The 21886-nt window shown below is 39.8% G+C and overlaps 1 protein-coding gene and 1 long non-coding RNA gene across 4 annotated transcripts in view; both read left to right on the top strand.

Moving 5' to 3' along the window:
• The window catches only part of LOC146075774 (uncharacterized), an 86118-nt gene that overhangs the window by 7606 nt on the left and 56626 nt on the right, over positions 1-21886 (top strand). The window contains exons 2-3 of one of the 3 annotated variants that reach the window (XR_014473626.1): positions 539-716; positions 4682-4768. This is a non-coding gene — a long non-coding RNA (uncharacterized LOC146075774). Of the gene's footprint in view, positions 1-467; positions 717-4681; positions 4769-21886 lie in introns of those variants that run through there. The other 2 variants (XR_014473625.1, XR_014473627.1) reach the window with 2 other exon arrangements.
• Positions 1-21886, top strand: part of LOC146075771 (uncharacterized) — a 190645-nt gene that overhangs the window by 117216 nt on the left and 51543 nt on the right. The gene's annotated exons all lie outside the window — the stretch shown is intronic.

Here is a 21886-nt window from a genome sequence, read left to right as displayed (position 1 = left end):
GTTATGCCCATGGCGGTCACATGTACTTGTAATAAAAAGTATGCATCAGACAGAAAATAATTATTTAAAATAATAAATTCTAAGTAATCCATTAATCTGCCATATATATCTACTGGTCCAGCATCAGGGTTTAAGAAGTGGCCAACCTAGACATGGTGAGTTCAGTGATATCTTGTATATAGATATATAGATATACATAAATTATATGTATGCATGTTTGTTAATATTAGTAGTGAATCATTGTAGAGTTCCTGCTGATATGTAGAACATCTCAGTGCTGACTCTCTGCCTGGACAATAGGTAACTCCTAAACAAAAGCTTCCATTGGTGATATAACAGGAGGCCAGAGGCTGCTGTGATCTAATTACAATACAAGGTGTTACCCTGCCAGGGTGTAATTAGCATTCCCCATTCTAGTAAGTGACTTGAGGAATATTTACACCTCATTTACAAGACAAGGAGCTGGGCAGGAGGAGCTGCTGTGGTGAATGACTGTATACTAATGTTATGTTTACCTAATTTACATGTCACCTCTCAGTGTAAGAATTCCTGCAGGGCACCCTGGGAACTACTGGGGAGAGATGGGGAGGAGTGACTATAAATAAGCTGTATCAGGCCACTGGGAGCTGATGGAGGAGCTGCTGGATCAGTTACAGTTGGAGAGCTGGGAGGACGGAGGAGTAAGAGAGAGACAGAGGAAGGATCTACAGAGTAAGGTAATTATATTATAAATAAGAAAATACTGATACATGAACAAACCTTTGTAGATATTATTGTACAGATATTGTCTTTTTATCAATGATTAGTCTATATTTGTGATATCTATTGATAAATAACGCACTGCAAAAAACTTTTACAAATATCTAGATATTACAGTATATTACATAATTTTACATTATCATGTGGAACACTGTATGGTAAGATATACTTGAAGAAGTATGACAATCACTGTGAGTTCAAAATAAATGTGTAAAAATATTAATATGAATTTCTAGTTTGTCAGTGACATTGGGGAAGTTTAATAGCATGAGAGATTCAGAAAGTGAGAGGTTTGGTAAGAAATCTCCAGCGGCAATCATTTACACTGCTAAAGCAGTTTGATTTTACTGTGTTAATGATTGCCGCTTTAAAAAACCTGAAGATTTCTTACAAAATCTCTCACTAAATATCTCATCCTATTAAATTTCACCCTTTGTATAAGCCAGTAATGTAGCAGCAGTAAAGTATTCTCTCTCATTATTGTAGTAATGAAGGAATTCCTTCTTGAATAACCATATGAAGATGCATTTTTATCTATAAGCATCAAACTACTAATTCGATTATGCTGTACGATGGTTTTGTTTTACAAAAGTGACCAATGATTTAACCTTATACATAATTTACCACACAATTAGTAAATAAATAATAGGTGAGATGTGGGTCACTATATAATACTCTCAGCATTGAGACCGGTCTGATCCATAAGCTTGATTCTTAATTGCTCTCAAGTAACACATTAATACAATTTGGCAAAATTACCTTAACCCCTTCCCGACATTGCCTTTTTTGTTAATTTTTTTTTTTTTCCTCCTTGCGTTCAAATAAGCGTAACTTTTTTAATTTTCCGGCTATATAGACACATGAGGGCTTTTTTTTTGCGGGACAAGTTGTACTTTGTAATGGTACCATTTACTATACCGTATAATATTCTGGGGAATCAGGAAATAATTCAATGTGGGGTAAAAAAAAAAAAAAACGCCATTCCACAATTTTGCGCTGGTTACGCTTTTTTTGGAGTTCATAGTTCGTTTAAAAAGATGGGTTATCTTTATTCTATGGGTCGTTACGATTCTGGTGATACCAAACTTATATAGTTTTCGTTATGTTTTACCACTAAAAAAAAAAATAGCAACTTTTACGGTTTTTCTAATTTGCGTCGCGTCGCCATGTTCTGCGGCTTATAACTTTTTTATTTTTCCACCTACGGACCTGGGTGAGGGCTCATTTTTTGCGGGCTGAAGTGTACTTTTTAATTAATACCATTATGGGATATGGGCGACTTTCTGATCTCTTTTAGTTATTTTTTTTTTGGGTAGGCGATGCGACCAAAAAACGTAGTTTTGGCGTTGGGAATTATTTTCCGTTTACGCCTTTAACCGTGCGGGATAACTAATGTTATATTTTAATAGATCGGACTTTTAGGAACGCGGCGATACCAAATATGTTTATTTTTTTTATTTTTTATTTATTTTTATTTGTGAAATGGGGAAAGGGGGGTGATTTGAACTTTTAATATTTTTTTATTTTTTTTTTATTTTTAAACTTTATTTTTTTTTTTTTACTTTTACTACAAGGCCCCCTAGTGTACTTGACCACTAGGGGGCGCGATCGCCTGTACTAGGTTCAGCCATAGAGCTCTATGGCTGAACATAGTGATTTTCAGCACTTTCTATTACATCCTGCCTCAGGCAGGATGTAATAGGAATGCTGACACGGCCAGCACAGGGGTCTACATTAGACCCCTGGCTACCATGGCAACCGATCGGCACCCTCCGATCTCACCGCGGGGGGCCGCGATCGGCGCCGGAGGGGGGCGCCCCCCCTCCGATCAGCTATTTAAGCACTGCGGGCGCTTTGCCCGCGGTGCTTAAAGGGTTAAACGGCCACGATCGGCGAACTCGCCGCTCGTGGCCGTGAGAGCAGGTGCCTGGCTGTAATATACAGCCATTACCTGCTCTCTTTCAAGCCAGCTCACTCCGTGAGCTGGCTTGATTCCCCCGCAACCGACATATGACGTAAATGTATGTCATATGTCGGCAAGGGGTTAAACCAACTTTTTAGAGGTAGATAGAAGTGATCTCATCCTCACCTTCTTTTATTTTATATTCTTCATATATAAACAAAGAAAACATATACATAGTGTAGAAGTCCTTATACACAGTTTTTTTCTTGTAAATACAGGTCCTTCTTAGCTCAGAGTTTATAGGGAATGGTGTATTCTTTTCTATATGTATGGTATCACCTCCGTGAGACTAGAGACATTGATTGATGCTCACAATCAGCTTACATCCCACAGGGTATCGGGAAACATATAAAGGTTTCTTTCACACAAATTTTCTCCTTTTTTATGTACTCAGGAAATCATCTCATATGTATGCTTACTTGTACTAGGCCCGGTCTCCTCCTATAATGGTTTCTTTTGTGTCCATATGAGACAATCAAGCCAGATTGTACCTCACTAAAAAACTGTTTATTGTTCCATAAAAACACTGTTTATTAAAAATTAGTATGGATAAACACATTACCAGGGAGTCACATGGATGACATACCACTGTACAAAGATTCTGCAATCAGATGATAGAAAAACCTGGGGATTGCTCACCAATAGCAGGTCCGTGGACTGTGGTGGGTGACCCACTCCTGGAAAATAAAATATAAAATAGCACCCAACGCGTTTCAACTAGTTATTAGTCTTTTTCAAGGCATCTAATAGATGACCTCTAAAAAATAAATCACCTCCGATAACAACTCTTCCGATAACAACTCTGATAACAACTCTTCCCTTAACTAGAAGTCTTTATGAAAGGCATTCTGCTCCATATTCAGAGCATATATTGATGCGATAGTCAGAAGTGAATGCCTTAAATAAAGAATCAAAATATTAAAACGACCCTTTGGGTCCAAATAGGAGGGTTCTAATATACAAGCCAATGAGTTGTGCAATAATATAGCAGTGCCTTTTTTTTTTGTAGAAGATGAATAAAAGGCATGGGGAAATATGTGGGAGGCCACTGAGGGGTGTGGGGTTTTTAAGTGCGATTCTTGCAATAATAATATGTCTATCTTCTGCTTTTTATGAATTGTATTGCCATGGTGCACATACGTGGCGAGTTCAGACCGTCTACATTTAACGACATTACGGGCCTTATTCGAGTTCACTCTTTCTGACAAAATCCTTCTTAGATGGACAAAACCATGTGCACTGCAGGGGGGCAGGTGTAACATGTACAGATGGAAATACATTTGGTGATTTTTTGGTGATTCTTTGCAGGGTAAATACTGGCTGCTTTATTTTAACACTGCAATATAGATCTCACTTTGAAGTAAAACCCCACCCAAATCTAATTAGATCTGCACAAGTTACATCTGCCCCCCTGCAGTGCACATGGTTTTGTCCATCTAAGAAGGATTTTGTCTGAAAGAGTGAACTCGAATAAGGCCCTATATTTAAAGTCATGGTGTATACCAGTGGAAAATAGAGCTAAAGAGACCAGTGATTAACTATAATGTAAAACAATGCTTAAACGGGAGGGGGAGTAGTGAAATAAAAAGTAAAGGAAACACTAGAGAAGATGAGCAACAGGACATCTGAGTAACTGAAAATGGCCGCTGACTCAAGGACACGGTTATCCGCAACACTATTAGGTGCCATCCATTCCAGATAGGACCACCATGTTGCGGAGGGGGGTATCATAGTGGGACAAGGGGCCACCTCACTCCTCCACTGAAAAGCACCCTTTCATCTACCTTCCAATTGATTGGAAAATAAAAGACCCAGATGAAATATCTCACTAACTACCCTAGATTGAATAATTAAATCTCCACAGATATTATTAGATGATTGGGACAATTCATTTCATGGACAGGTAGAGCAAATGCTATAAAAATTAATGTGTTGCTCCGTCTAAATTTTCTTTTTCAGGCTCTCCTAATAACGTTACCCGCACACTCTTTTCAGATCTTACAGAAGACAATCTTACAATTTCTTTGGTCAGGAAGAAGGCCGTGGGTGCGTCTGAAAATTTTATACAATAGTGCTAAGGAGGGGGGACTTGGATGTAGATGTAGGATGTAGTCTTCATGTAGATGGGTACAGTTGGAATCAGAATTACTTCTCCTTCATTCTGTATCTACATTACTTTGACTCCCACATAATTTGCAGCCTACAAATACACATAGCTCACCAATTATCTCATTCACTCTGGCCCTATGTGACTGATTAGCCAAGTCTCATGCATTGCTGTCCTCTCTGCCGGCCTTATTCCCACTTTGGGATAACCCTGCTTTTCCCGATGGAAAGGATAGATGTTTTTTCAATTATTGGGTTGACACTTTTTTTTTTGTTTATTACCGATATAGCTCACTCATATTTATTCCTATACTTTGCTGACCTACAGACAAAGTACAATATTCCCACTAACTGCTTTTACCAATTCTTACAGCTCCGCAGCTTTCACACGTCCTTTAATTACTTACACAAATCCAGGACTACAACTGGACTACACTGGAATCTCTTTGTTACAACCGTTCCTCCTCTAAAGGTCTTTAGCACATTTTGCTCAAACATTGTGACCCTACCTGCATTTCACACAAATTGGCTTGGGAGACAGACCTAGGGGTCCAACTTGACCCTGATACATGGGATCAACTAAAACAGAATTTAGTCTCAGCATCCTCCGCAATTTGATATAGAGAAAATACTTTCAGATTATATGTCCGTTGGTACATGACCCCTGTGAGGATATCTCGCATTTTCCCAAATGCATCCAACTCTTGCTGGAGAGTTTGCGGATTGAGAGGCATTCTGCTCCATATTTCCTGGGAATGTTCCAGAATAACTTGTCTCTGGAAAGCTTTATATTGCGCATAAGGGAGATAGATGTCCCGGTTTTCCTCTTGTTTTTCTTACTACCTCAAAGCATACCAGACATCCCGAAACCAACTCAAAAGCTCATTTGGCATACGATTGGTGCAGTCAAAATTAAAATAACTTGTCAAATTTCACTGCAGCAGCCATCCCACGCTCCGGTGCCTGCCGCTGATCGGAACTCCAAGTCTCCTGCTGCTGCTGCATCCCTCTCATGAGATTTCCCCATTACTTGACTCCGACCCAACATTTTTCAATAAACAGATTATGCTAAAAAATATATAAAAATTGTAAATGACATGGACATATTTAAAATGAAATATAAAAATACATAATGTTTTATATATAAAGTAACCCTATTACAGTGATAGTAAAATTACAATAGTATAGCTTTTAAAATATATATTTTTTTCTTGCAGGACAAATAAGTAACAGGATTTTCATTTGGAAGACGCCTTGGAAAGCAACACAACAGTCAGATCAATCCACCTACAGGCACCATTTCTTCCTGCGAATCTGGGGGGCTCACTAAAGCTACTTTCATTTTATACATAGGAGAAACCTTCTGCAGCTAATTTGTTTCTCATCTAATACATGATGAGTCTGACAGGAGAGAGACCACATCTGTGCTCTGAGTGTGACAAACGCTTTACATATAAATCACAGCTTCTCATCCATCAGAGGAATCACACTGGAGAGAAACCATATATGTGCTCTGAGTGTGATAAATGCTTTATATATAAATCACATCTTCGCATCCATCAGAGGAGTCACACAGGTGAGAGACCACATCTGTGCTCTGAGTGTGACAAATGCTTTACATATAAATCACAGTTTCTCATCCATCAGAGGAGTCACACAGGAGAGAGTTTACATCTGTGCTCTGAGTGTGACAAATGCTTTACATGTAAATCACAGCTTCTCATCAATCAGAGGAGTCACACAGGAGAGAGACCGTTTACCAGTGGCGTAAGTTCATCCCAGTTGCCCGGAGGCAAGGTAAGTACTGGTGCCCCCCCCAAATAGCTCATTCAGTAAGGTGTCTGTCTCCAGTAAGGTCATGGGCCTAATACAGGGTGTGACACTTGCAAAAATGATGTTAGAAGGGGGAGTCAGCCACATTAGCAATATCAACTGCTTTCAGCAAGGCTGACCCAAATAGGTAAGTGCTGTCTATCATTATCCCCCTTGGACCCTGCACTGCATCATTCCTTATGCATCTTCGTGCCGTTTTGCTTTCCCCTCTCTCTCTCTCTCTCTCTCTATATATATATAATTCACAAGTGCAATGGACAATATATATAAACAACCACATACACAAACTTAGTGGGTATGGGAATATATACAGAAACACACACACACACACACACACACACACACACACACACAAATATAAATCCATCCAATAAATAGTTGATTACTTCGGGGGGTGCCCACTTGCTTTACCAGCATACATGCTTCCATAAAGAGTAGCACTCCGACCATAGAATTACTTGTAGGGTGAGATTTAATGGGATGAGAGATTCAGAAATTGAGAGATTTGGGAAGAAATCTCCAGTTTTTTTAAAGCGGCAATCATTTACACTTAAACCAGTTTGATTTTGCAGTGTAAATGATTGCAGCTTTAAAAAAACTGGAGATTTCTTCCCAAATCTCTCACTTTCTGAATCTCTCATCCTATTAAATCTCACCCGAAGTGTTTATTGTAAACCACAGCAATGTTTCGATGCTGTATTATTTCAACAAGCCTGTTTGAGTGCCGCCGCCAATGAACTATCTATCTATCTATATATATATATAATCCACACTGACCTCCGGAACTCTGGTGACCCCCAAGGCGATAGGTGCTTCCAGGAAAGAGGTGACACTCAGAGACTTGGGAGAAAAAAAAGTGAAAAACGTGTATTCAAAAGGACATCAACAGTTCGGGGAGTTTACTCTTCATCAGGGTACTGTGCAACAAATACAAGAGAAATAAATAGTGTCTTACCCATAATACTCCTCCTCGGCGTCTGTCACAGCCACACCGCCTGCAGCTCCACTTTGTCCATCGCTGGTCGGGGGTTCCGCTTCTGGTCTATCTTTGTTTATAACGTTGCTGCGGCTACACAGCTGAGCATGCTGACATCACTTCTGCCCGAAGCGGAATCCTGGGACCACCCAAGGAAGGGGCGGGGCTGCGGGCGGCAGGGCTGTGATGCTGGGGAGGACTGACATGGCGAAGACACTATTTATTTGTTGCACAGTAACTTCCTGATGAAGAGTAAACTCTCAGAACGTTTGTTGTTTGTTTTGAATACACGGTTTTCACTTTTCAAAGACTCTGAGGGACGACCCTTTCCTTGAAGTATTATATACCAGCACACTGCAGCAGCCAGCACACTTCACTATAAATATCCTGTTGGAAAAGCGATTTTATATTTATAATATATATATATATATATATATATATATATATAAAATCTCTTTTCCAACAGTATTTATACTGAAGTGTGCTGGCCAGGATTTCTCACCCTCACAGGGCCAGGCTGCCGCTGCAGCATCTACTAGCCGGCTTCTTCATAAGTTACTGTCACTCACCAGCCGGCATCCCGTCGCTTCAGTGAGTCTCCCTCCCGGCTGTTCGCTGCTGGCTTGCTCAGGCCGCCGGCGGATGTCAGGCGATTCCTGCAGAGAAGTGAGGAGCTGCCAGCAGCCGGGTGACACGGAGGAGCAGGGGCGGTGACGCGGCCGTCGCGCACGGGGGGGGGGGGGGGCGACGACTCGGGGAGCCGTCGCGTCGTGCACAGAGGGGGTGGGGGGCGCCCGGGGTGCCCGCCCGCGCCCGGGGTGCCCGCCCGCGCCCGCCCACATAACATAAGATAACTGCGGGGTGCACGCCCGCATAACATAACTGCGGCGGCCCAATTATGCATCGGAACATCGGAGGCAATGGAGCCAGTGCCCCCTTTAAGCCTGGCGCCCGGCGGCAGATGACTCCATTGCCTCCGGGAGTTCCGCCACTGCCGTTTACATGTTCTGAATGTACCAAGTGTTTTACAGTAAAGTCACATCTTGTTAGACATCAGAGGAGTCACACGGGAGAAAAACCATTTAAGTGCTCTGAATGTAGCAAGTGTTTTATCCAGAAGCCACATCTTGTTATACATCAGAGGAGTCACACTGGAGAGAAACCATTTAGTTGCTCAGAATGCAACAAGTGTTATACAAATAAGCATCATCTAGCTACACATCAGAGGAGTCACAATGGACAGAAGTCATTTACAATGCTCTGAGGACCTGAATGTATCACGTGTTCCTCATGTTCCCTTGTATCCCTGCAATGGGGATGATACAAATGTCTGTGGGGGGCAGCTTTCAGGGCTGGTCACCTGAGAGAGAAATTCAATTGTTGTTGTATTAGTTTTGTATTATTATTTTATTGCATCTAGTACTCAGTACCTGTATAAACGCTGGTGCAGACCCATTGAGAACATTAATAGAGTCAGGTGAGACACACTTAGCACTTTGTGTCTGCAGGAACACCAGCGCAGACACGCTGAGAATCAGCAATCAGCTGTGACATGCATATGGAGTAAGTGCCGATGGATGAATAGAGCGGGGCAGTGTCCCATAATAATTAGCTCTTAGTTACTATACTGTGCCGTTATAACATAAACTAGTATGTGCCCATGGAGATATAACCTGTATTACACCAATATAAAATCATCTGAATAAAGGCTCTGATAACCCATTCAGTGGCGGGTTTTTATTACCATGTCACCTCTCCCAGGGTGGGTTTTTATTACCATGTCACCTCTCCCAGGGCGGGTTTTTAAATAATGAGTTGATCATGAAAATTCATCTTACAATAATTTATTTAAGAATACAATAAGTAGTTTTCAGAATATTTTGCCATGAAGGCAGACTATAAGCAAAATCACACACACAAATTCTAATACTGTCTTTTGGTGTGATCATTTACAAAGCAGCCTTCTGGATGTAATGGGATGTCCCACACAGCTTACATTCCCATCTATCTGCTGGGATACTACTTCTTTCCTGTGGCTGGTATATGGGTTGGGAAGTGTCTTTCAGTAAGACGAGCTGGTGGGTCAGTTTTTGAGGGTCTTCCTCCCATGAACACTTTCCTATTCATCGTATACTTTTCTAAAATCCCATGAATGACTTTATGTCTAAATTGTAGGAGACTGCAGTTTTCATCACCACTTTTCCCATATATATAATATGGGCAATTACAAGAGTTATATCAAATGAAAGAATAGTTTCCTATACCATCTGACACTCTTTCTGAGGCATTCATATGGTTTTATTTTTTGGTTTAATCTGTCTACTCCTACCATTTTTGCCTTGTAGTCTGGAACTGCCTCTGGCTTCTTCACCTGTGTGACATAGTCTTCCCATTTGATTGCTGCTTAAATTCCTGATGTGTAGCATCAATTTCTTCAATTTAGCAGCCTGCAGTTCCTTTGGCATTTCCTTTCTTTGTAAGTTAACTGTTCCACAGGCTCCAACACCACGACATTGCAGCTCATGGAAAGGTATTGGACTCGAGAACCATCGGTCCATGAAAACAACATATCCTTTACCGATAAGTTCTGGGCACAGCACAAGTTTGGTCACTGAAGCATGGCTTATTCGTTTATGTGAAATACTTTCTCCCTCCCGCCCTTCTTCACCTTGGCCAGTGTAAATGAAAGTCCCAGGCATATCCTGATTGTGATTCACATATGAAAAATATTTGTATTCCAAACCTGGCTCTCTATAGCGGAATATATTGTCTCATTAGTTGCCTTCCTTTGAATAGCATAAGGCTGTCAGCTACATAAATATATTGCTCTGGCATATATGTTTTTCTAGTGGATATAGATTTGAGGATTTCGCACTGGATTTATACCAAGTAGTATATTTTACGTGATAGGATTTTATTGTCAGCGTTTGCTCCAATACCCAAAATAGATAGCTATTAGTTGCTTTATTAAATATGTGGGTTGGAGGTGCTCCCCTAAGTCAGTGAAGACATTAAGATACACAGAGAAAACGAAGACTTGTGTTGGGGCACTAAATAGATGAGAAAGGATGTATACAATTTAAAAATTTACTTTTATTTGGTTGATTTAGAAAAGAGTCCTAAAATATCCCTTCAGTAATTGGCTGAACTGGGTGTAGGAACTAGAAAAGAAATACTAGTATGGTATTTCCAACAATACATTTACCACAAAACAAGACTGACATACATTCAATGCACACTGATAGTATTGTAATGAACCCTTTCAATGAAGGCAATTAGCATACATTATTAGAAGGAGGATCGCTTCTCATTAACTGCTTAGCTCTTATCCTACTATTGAGTACACATTAATTTGGCAGAAGATATCAGTCCTTAGGAGTGATTTACACTGACCGTTAAACACAGCGAATTATATTATCATGAGAAATTAGATCCTGTAAATAACTTAATTAATATTCCAAGATATACACAAACTGTTGTAATATTTCTCACAGGGCACATAGTATTGGTTGTGACATATAACTATACTGGTATTCAAAAAATATATATAAAGGGAGCTCCAGGCAAGATTCTCTTTATTTTCCACTTTCTCACTATCGTGTGCCAGAGGATCGGGAGATGGGAATTCTAGCAGAGATGCTTTAGCTCAGGAATGACAGTTTAAAAGTTCCTTCTGCTGCTTACTTTCAGTTATTCAGCAATACTGGTGTTAAATAACATTGCAGTACTACTGGCCAGCTGTCAGCAAAGTGAGAGGAACTAAATGGAAACTATGTTTGTGCAATCTGTATCTATTTTATCAAAGGAAAGATTGGTTATATAAAGAAACAATTAATTGGTATGGTAACAGCGTATGCTGTTTAAACCACTACTAATATTCTACACCGTATATTGATATGTTTGCACAGAGAATAAAGAGAGAATTAGGGATCTCCAAGGTGTTAATTCCAGTAAAGATTCTGCTGTCCTCTCATCATTATGCAAGCGGATGAGGGATGAGAGATCTGATCTGACACCTGTCAATCTGAAAAGAGATAAAGTATAAACTCTCTATTGCTCTGCGTTTAACATGTGGGATATACCCTGATGCTGCAGAGCATTGCAGGGCATAGACCACTGGTCCAGCGAGTGAGAGGAGATTCAGAAATACCTTTAAGTAGTCTTCTTATTTTAGAAGTCCTAGCTTGGTTGCCACAATCCAAATAAAGGGCCTTATTTTGGTTCATTCTTTCTGACAAAATCCTTCTTAGATTGACAAAACCATGTGCACTGCAGGGGGGCAGATGATGCTTGTGCAGAGAGAATTAGATTTGGGTGAGTAATTTTGTTTCTGTGCAGGGAAAATACTGACTGCTTTATTTTTACACTGCAATATAGATGTTATCAATTTAAGTTTTCACATCTATTCATTTAAATTGAACAAAAACCGCACAATACGGCATATTCTAGAGAACAGACAATATGTAACTATTTACAACAATAGGAGTGTGGGATGTGTCATATATTGGTGAATGAGAATGAATGAAACATACATGGAACTGTTGGCAGAGTAAGGATTATAAGTATATGACTACAACTGACAGAAATATTAATCTTCCCTGTACTTGACCATGAAGAGATTTCTTATGGAATGATTAATATGTAGTAGATTGAAACTGTATGGGATTGCCCAAAGACTACTTACCTTCCTTGATATAATGGTATATTGACTTATGGGTCCCATACATCAGCAATTAATTGTGACAATCCTCCGTTCTGGAGATGATTGTCACAATTAATCTTTAATGTGTGGGCTCCCCCTTTTGGCAATCCCAATCAAAAATTAATAGGGATCGCCAATCGATTGCTGAATCAGATTTTTATACATGTTTAAAAACATGAAGTTTTAATGAAGTTTCATTTTTGTATGTGTGGGAATTATAACAGGAAAAATCTGCCGATAACTGAAACAAATCTGTAATGTGTGGGCAAGTCAAATAGATTAAAGAAACCATTTATCTGGGGGGGGGGGGGGGGGAGGAATCACTGGATCTGAGAAGCAATTAATTGTGACTGCTGATGTATGGGGCCCATTACTATATAATCAGCACCATTAAATAACCCACAGGTAATTGTTTTGGAGTCCCATTAAGTATAAGAATCTTTAAAACAGACTAGATTCTCATAGAACAAAAACACAGTGCGTAAAATTTCAATCTAAAAAAAAACAACAATTATTTTCAACACTTTTCACATTCTACCCTATATTTTGCTGGCTTTTAGCAATTTTAGCATATGTACTAATAAAAGTTACATTTTATAAAGAAAAGTATAATTTTGTAATGATTCCATACAAGACGGGTCTTACAAATATAGCTTAATCCAGTGAGTGCCCCAAGATACGAACCCTTTTTTATTTTGCTTTTGGGATATTTGCAAACAAATGTTAATAACGACAGCTTGTCTAGTTAAGCAGTTCATTACCTTATTCGTCCTTTTATTGGTCATAGTTAGTATAGTAAATTACTCCCTTAAATGTACTGGTTCTCGAAAAGTCCCATAAGCAAATTTTCAAATCTATGTGCAAACTGTTATGCCCATGGCAGTCCCATGTACTTGTAATAAAAAGTATGCCTCAGACAGAAAATAATTATTTAAAATAATACATTTTAAGTAATCCATAATAAGTCTGCCATATATCTGGTCCAGCATCAGAGTTTAAGAAGTGGACTAAAGCTGCCACTCTATCTTTTTGGAGAATATTAGTATAAAGTAACATTACATGTTAATAGAATATTGCTTTTCCTTTCAGTGCACAAAAGTTAATTGTGGTCACTGGCAACTGTACCCAAACCTAGACATGGTGAGTTCAGTTATATCTTGTAGATAGATAGATAGATAGATAGATAGATAGATAGATAGATAGACAGACATAAAATATATGTATGCATGTTTGATATGTAGAACATTTTAGTGCTGACTTTCTGCCTGGACAATAGGTGACTCCTAAACAAAAGCTTCCATTGGTGATGTAACAGGATGCCAGAGGCTGCTGTAATCTAATTAGAATACAAGGTGTTACCCTGCCAGGGTGTAATTAGCATTTCCATTGTAATAAGTGACTTTAGGAATATTTATACCTCATTTACAAGACATGGAGCTGGGCAGGAGAAGCTGCTGTGGTGAATGACTATATACTAATGTTATGTGACCCTAATTTACATGTCACCTCTCAGTGTAATAATTCCTTCTGGGCAACCTGGGAACTACTGGGGAGAGATGGGGAGGAGTGACTATAAATAGGGCTGTATCAGACCACTGGGAGCTGATGAAGGAGCTGCTGTATCAGTTACTGGTTGGAGAGCTGGGAGGATGGAGGAGTAAGAAAGAGACAGAGGAAGCATCTCCAGAGTAAGGTAATTATATTATACATAAGAATATATTGATACATGAACAAACCTTTGTAGATATTATTGTACAAATATTGTCTTGTTATCAATTATTAGTCTATATTTGGGTACTTGTGTACTAGTACGGCGCCCATCGCAGACCATAAGGCATGCGATGGTATGCGATGTGATGCAATGCGATTGGCACCCGATGGTATACAATAAAAAATTGTATACCATTGTATATGGCATACAATGACATACAATGTGATTTTAAATTGTATAAGCACCCTAATGGAGGCTTACAATGTTAAATGCACCCCCACGCCACCAACCACTATGAACATGAACCCGAAGCGTGGCGAGCGCAGCGAGCCCGCGAGGGGCGGCGGTATGTGTCCTATGACCTTTTCATACCCCCACTATCCACATCGGCGTGGAGTTAATTCAATATAGTTTGGCGATCGCAGCGAGCCACCGAGCCCGAAGCATGGCGAGCGGACACGGAATACATGTAAAGTAATACGCGTGCCCTCGCGGGGCTTACTGCGCTCGCCACGCTTTGGGTTCACGTCCATAGTGGGGGTGGCTTGGGAGTGCATTTAACATTGTAAGCCTCCATTAGGGTGCTTATACAATTAAACATCGTATAGGGGGCTTATACAATTTTAAATCACATTGCATTGCAGTGCATCGGGTGTATGCCATGCAATGCGATTATATTTTGTATGACCAAATATCCTGGGTGCCGTGCTAGTACACAAGTACTTATATATGTAATATCTATTGATAAATAAAACACTGCATAAAACTTCTACAAATATCTAGATTTTACAGTATATTACACGATTCTACATTATCATATGGAACACTGAATAGTAAGATATACTTGAAGAATTATGACAATTACTGTCAGTTAATAATAAATGTCTAAACATATTAATGGGAATTTATAGTTTGTCAGTGACATTGGGGGAAGTTTAATATCATGAGAGATTCAGAAAGTGAGAAGTTTGGTAAGAAATCTCCAGTTTTTTTTTTTACTGTGTTAATGATTGCCGCTTTAAAAAACCTGAAGATTTCTTACCAAATCTCTCACTTACTGAATATCTCATCCTATTAAATTTCACCCTTTGTATAAGTCAGTAATGTAGCAGCAGTAAAGTATTATGTCTCATGTTGTAGTAATGAAGGAATTCCTTCTTGAATAATATATAATACTCTCAGCATTGAGACTGGTCTGATCCGAAAGCTTGATTCCTAATTGCTCTCAAGTTAAAGTGCTGCGGAATTTGTATGCGCTATATAAGAAACTGTTAATAAATAAATAAATAAGTAACAAATTAATACAATTTGGCAAAATTACCTTAAACCAACTTTTTAGAGGCAGGTCTTGTAATCATAGATAGAAGAGATATCATCCTACCCTTGTTTTATATTATATTCTTCATATATAAACAAACAAAGAAAACATATACATAGTGTAGAAGCCCTTATACACAGTTCCCCACCCCTGCTTTATAGATACATGGTCACCATGGCTAGCGCATCACAATGCTCCTCCCCCTCTTTCAGTTGGCTTATAACAATACAGCATAAGCTTGTAAATAATCAAATGTGACATTTGAGGGGATTCTCCATTGTTCACAATACAATTTATTGTTTGCATATTATCTGATGTATTTTACTGAGAGGGACACTGGATTTTTAGTCGCTGTATTCCTTTACCCATCTTTCCCTATTTTATTTGTTGTTCTCTCCCTTTCCCCTTCCAAAATATATGTACGTTTATTTGATCACAATATATGGAAAATTTTTCAATAAACAGATTATTCCCAAAAATATATAAAAATTGTAAATGACTTGGACATATTTACAATGGTATATAAAAATACATCATTTTCCAGATATAAAGTAGCACTATTACAGTAATAGTAGAATTACCACAATATAGATTTTAAAATATATATTTTTTCTTGCAGGACAAATAAGTAACAGGATTTTCATTTGGAAGACGCTGTGGAAAGCCACACAACAGTCAGATCAATCCACCTACACCATTTCTTCCTGCAAATCTGGGGGACTCCCTAAAGCTACTTTCATTTTATACATAGGAGAAACCTTCTGCAGCTAATTTGTTTCTCATCCAATACATGATGAGTCTGACAGGAGAGAGACCACATCTGTGCTCTGAGTGTGACAAATGCTTTACATATAAATCACATCTTCTCAGACATCAGAGGAGTCACACAGGAGAGAGACCACATCTGTGCTCTGAGTGTGACAAATGCTTTACATGTAAATCACAGCTTCTCATTCATCAGAGGATTCACACAGGAGAGCGACCATTTACATGTTCTGAATGTAGCAAGTGTTTTACAGTAGAGTCATATCTTGTTATACATCAGAGGAGTCATACGGGAGAAAAACCATTTAAGTGCTCTGAATGTAACAAGTGTTTTATCCAGAAGTTCAACCTTGTTATACATCAGATGATTCATACAGGAGAGAAACCATTTAATTGCTCTGAATGCAGCAAGTGTTTTACCAGTAAGCGTAACCTAGTTACACATCAGAGCAGTCACACTGGAGAGAGACCATTTAAATGTTTTGAATGTGCCAAGTGTTTTATCCAGAAGGCCCAACTTGTTAGACATCAGAGGAGTCACACAGGAGAGAAACCATTTAGTTGCTCAGAATGCAGCAAGTGTTTTACCCATAAGCATAATCTAGTTACACATCAGAGGAGTCACACTGGAGAGAAACCATTTCGTTGCTCAGAATGCAGCAAGTTTTTTACCCGTGAGCATCATCTAGTTACACATCAGAGGAGTTACACAGGAGAGAAACCATTTAAATGCTTTGAATGCGCCAAGTGTTTTATCCATAAGGCTAACCTTGTTATACATCAGAGGAGTCACACAGGAGAGAAACCATTTAGTTGCTCAGAATGCAGCAAGTGTTTTACAAGTAAGCGTAATCTAGTTACACATCAGAGGAGTCACACTGGACAGAAGTCATTTACATGCTCTGAGGACCTGAATGTATCACGTGTTCCTCATGTTCCCTTGTATCCCTGCAATGGGGATGATACAAATGTCTGTGGTGGCAGCTTTCGGGGCTGGTCACCTGAGAGAGTAATTCAATTTGTGCCTTATGGCACAAACAGCTGATGGCACCTTCCACTCTCAGCCTCCTGAGGCAGTGAGCAGCAATATGTGAAAGTGACCTGTATGGGTTCCCAAATGTCACTTTTCACATCATGCCCATAACTTCAGATGGGTTATATGTGTTACATTGCTACATTCATTCTGTTTGGCTGCAATCAGCATAATAATAAAAGAACATTAATTTAGGACTCCCAATCTCCTGTCACTTTAGAAATGAGATCGGCTGTGCAGAATACAAATGAATCCCTTCTATATGATTACATGTTAGGAAATTTTATTTAATAAATGTAACAATTTGTATTTGTATATAAATCTGTCTTGTTAAAGACCAGAGAGAAGAAACATCTGTAGTTGATCCTCTGTGCCAGTGACTGTAATAAACATTGTGTTATGTGAACCCTCCAATAATATCCCTGCAATAGTATTTATTTATTTATTTACAGTTTCTTATATAGTGCAGCAGATTCTGTTATGGTGTGTACACACGTTAGATGTGCCTTAAGATCCTATCCACGATCTGATCAGATAGGATCGTGGATAGGATCTGAAGGCACATCCGATTTGCATCCTATCTTGACTATACAGTGCAGATCTGCACTATATAGACAAGGCAGCCAAGACTTTCTGGCTTCCGATACGTGAACGCGCATCAGGAAACCCTTGCGATCTGCATCCGATGCGATCCGATGTTCACTATATCGTCAACATCGGAAAGGAAATCGGACCGTGTGTGCACAGCATTACAGTCTCTTATATAGCGCAGCAGATTCCGTTGCGCTTTACAATTGTAAACAGAGATAAACAAACAGGGTAACAACAGACAGATTTGGAAGTAAGAGGGCCCTGCTGCAAGCTAACAATCTATAGGGACATAGGAGGGAAACACAAGGACAGGCACCAGTAATAGCATAGCTTGTAGGTCCAGAAGGGAAGCTATATAATACATAAGTAGAGGGTTATGCATATGGGAATTAATTATGATAGGCTTGCCTGAAGAGGTGAGTTTTGAGGGAATGCTTGAAAGTTTGGAAGCAAGTCGAGATTCTTATTGTACGTGGAAGGGCATTCTATAGGGTGGAAGCAGCCTGATGAAAGTCATGTAATAGTGAATTGGAGCTGGTGATCCATGCAGAAGAGACAGAGATCTTGTGCAGAGCAGAGATTTTATTTATAAATATATTTATGGTGCTCTCCTGACATAAAGGGAGCTGCTACAATTGACCCCTAATACCAGTGGCATAAGAATAGCCCCACAGACCCCACAGTTGCGGGGAGGTGCTGAGGGTCTGCAGGGCTGTCTATGCGCTGCACTGCTGCTGGTGCCTGGGACCAACCAGACCCTTTGCTCGCTGCCGCCACTGGGACCAACAGATCTACTTGTCTCTTGTCTGCAGCCCCAGCTATCCTCTTGACAGGCTCCTGTTAATGAAAATGACCCTCACAAAATGTCCTTCTTACAGCACACACTTTTTGAGGATGCTAGAGCAGGCAGAAGCCTGCTCTAGCATATTCAAAAATGGTCTGCTGTTATGGGCAGCCATTTTGTGAGGGTCATTTTCATAAACAGGGTCATTTTCATAAACAGAAGCCTGACAGGAGGAGATCTGGGACTGCAGATCCCGGCGGAGGTGAGCAGAAGTGTAAGCAGTGGGGTTAGGGGTTGGAGGAGGGTGGCGGTTTTTATTTTATGGGGTGGGGGGCTTTAATTTTAAGGGGGGCGGCTGAAATTTCTGGTGGAGTGATGCCAAATTTATAGTTACACCACTGCATAATACACTAAAATACAACACACAAAGGAGAGAATAGCAGTTTCTTGGTGGTGGGCACTGAATCAAAACATAACTTTTACTGTATTTGTATGTCATGTTCAAGTTACAGCACAGGTCAAGCACAGATTTCTGTAAGGAGACAAATAGGAAAACAATAGACTCCTAAGACGAAAATTATGGAAGGGAGGAGGGGGACAGAAGGGGAAAGCAACTGGGATAGATGAGAATAATTTTTGTGTGATAGTCAAAATATTAACTTGGAACGTTAGAGGTCTTAACGATAAAGTTAAAAGATCATTGGTGCTAAATCATTGCAAAACTTTAGAAGCTGAAATTATTTGTCTTCAGGACACCCATTTGTGTGGAGACCGGCTTCTGGCGTTAAAATGCCCCTGGATAGGAGCAGCATTTCATGCCCCTTTTACATCTATGTCCAGAGGAGTTTCAATTCTGGTAAAGAAATCTGTGATTTTTGAATTTAGAACAGCCAAGGTGGACCCCGGGGGTAGATATGTATTTCTAGAATGTAGCATAGACCATGTTGATATAAGTCTTTTAAATATATATATCCCAGTGCCATTCTCATATGAGATATTAAGGGCAGCGGTAGATTTTGCCACTTCATTCCCGGAAAACCATACGATCTGTTTAGGCGATTTCAACAACACCATATCCCCTCAGTTAGATAGGTGGAGTAAATCTAGTAAAGAAGCCAATAAGGAAGGGAATAGGTTTGCAGAATTTATAGAGGGGATCGGGTGGAAGGACCCATGGAGAATGAGAAATCCAGACCTACCCCAATTCTCATGCTATTCAGCAACCCATAGGGCCTTCTCTAGGATAGATTTGATCTTAACATCGGATAAATTAATAAATAAGATCACGCATATTGAATACAAGCGCAGGGAATATCAGATCACGCTGCGTTAATTATGCAGCTAAATCTAGGAGAATCTATTGGGTTCCGGTATTGGAAGCTACAACCTTTCTGGCTTTCACAGATCAATCAGGATGAGATTGACGGGGAAATGATGGCCTTTTTTTAAATTAATGAAGGATCTACATCTGGGACGCATTTAAGGCCTTCCTGAGAGGAGTGTTCAGTAAGAAAATTTGTTTTATTAAGGGGGCACACCGGAAGAGAGCACGCGAACTAGACGCACAAATGATTTACTTAGAAAATATATATTTCACCAGTAAGACAGATTCAGACTGGAATGAGTGGCAAAAATCTCAGAGAGAATGGCTGGAGTATCTACTGGACGTATATAGTCGTCGGCTTTTATCAAGCTCAAACTACTGGTATTCGAGCACTGATAAAGTGGGGACATTTTTGGCCTATTTAACGAGATAGGATAGACCATCTAATATAGTTTCCAAAATTAGGACAGATGCAGTGGAAACTCTGACCTCTACTCCTAGGATAGTGGATGAGTTTTTCGCTCATTTTAATTCAGTGTATCAATCACATATTACAGTGGACCATGAGGATATTGGGATGTTTCTAGGGGAAATAGATCTCCTGCAACTCGACCTTTTTAAATGAGCAAATAGTTACCAGTCCCACATGGATATATAACTCTCGCTGTTGTTGATAAAGTTCATTCCTTGAACTCCATTCATTAATTTTTTGAAGTATACATTTCCCCTGGTCTATTTAATAGTGAATAGTGCGTGCTGTTGTTGTGCGTGACGTCAGGGGAGCACGCCGGGCGCCGGCACCACATGATTAAAGGGGGGGGGCTGAGGTGAAAGCGGGGAGAAGAATTGGAGCGGAAGCTCCCAGGGTGTCTTTGCTGTATTTTACACTTTACTCTTCACACAGGTGCCCTACTGGGCAGTCCAGCATTTACCGATTTTACACAGTGTTTACAGCAGAGGATCCCTGTGTCTGGGGCAAGCTGAATTTTACACCCAGATGTCTTTGCTTAATTTTTGCACTTTACACTTCCCCACTGGTGCCCTGTTGGTCAGCCCAGCTTTACAGATTTTACACAGTGCTTAAAACAGTGAGGAGCCCCTGTTTCTGAGACAGGTTGTGTTTCACACTTTTACCACTGGTGTCCTGCTGGGCAATCCAGCATTGCCGATTTTACACAGTGCCTATACAGCAATCAGTACCTGCTTCTAAGGCCAGCTGCGTTTTTACGCTTTACAGTTTACCACAGGTGCCCTATTGGTTGATCCAATTCTGCAGTTTTGCACGATGCTTCCACAGTAAATAGTCCCTGCTTCTGAGACAGGCTGTGTTTTTTCACTTTATAGTCTTCCACAAGTGTCTTACTGAAAAGTCAAACACTGCAGACACTACACAGTATTTAAACAGCAAATGGTCCCTTGCTTCTGAATTTCTGTTGGTGCTTTGTTTATAATATAGCAGTAGTCCCATGTGAGTTTTAATTAGGTTATTGTATATGATTTATGCTGTGTTTGTTCCACTTGTTTTGTTATTACTGGTCTTGTACCTCTGCAGGCTATCTCAATAGTTTTATATGCTGCTTTGCTATATGTTGAGAGAGATAATCTTTACACTGTTTTGGTAATAATCTACGGACCTCTTGTGGCCAGGGAACACAATTTCACTAGCATGAATATTGTAACCTTTTGTTGCATGAAACGCTATCTGTATTATGGCTAATTACTCTCTTCTGGATAGGGTTAATTGCTATTCACAATATAGGGGTTTCTCCTTCCCTTGGGAGGGTATACCTTTATTGAGCACCGTTTAGGTGACACTTATATTAGAATTTTCTGTGGGTGCTGTTATTTGGAATGTAGCAATAATCCCATGTACATTTTAATAAGGTTTGTTAAATATGATGTATGCTGTTGTTGCTCTGCAGGTTATATAGTCACTAGTACTGATTTTATGTATCTGCAGGCTACTGTATCTCATTTGTTCTGGTCATTCTTTACACAATTTAGGATATCAGCATGTAATT

Source organism: Crinia signifera, chromosome 4 (genome assembly GCF_055691185.1).
Source record: "Crinia signifera chromosome 4, ASM5569118v1, whole genome shotgun sequence".
In the NCBI taxonomy this organism is placed as follows: domain Eukaryota; kingdom Metazoa; phylum Chordata; class Amphibia; order Anura; family Myobatrachidae; genus Crinia; species Crinia signifera.
The sequence above is the reverse complement of the archived record's forward strand: the minus strand, read 5'-3'. Positions and strand labels throughout refer to the sequence as shown.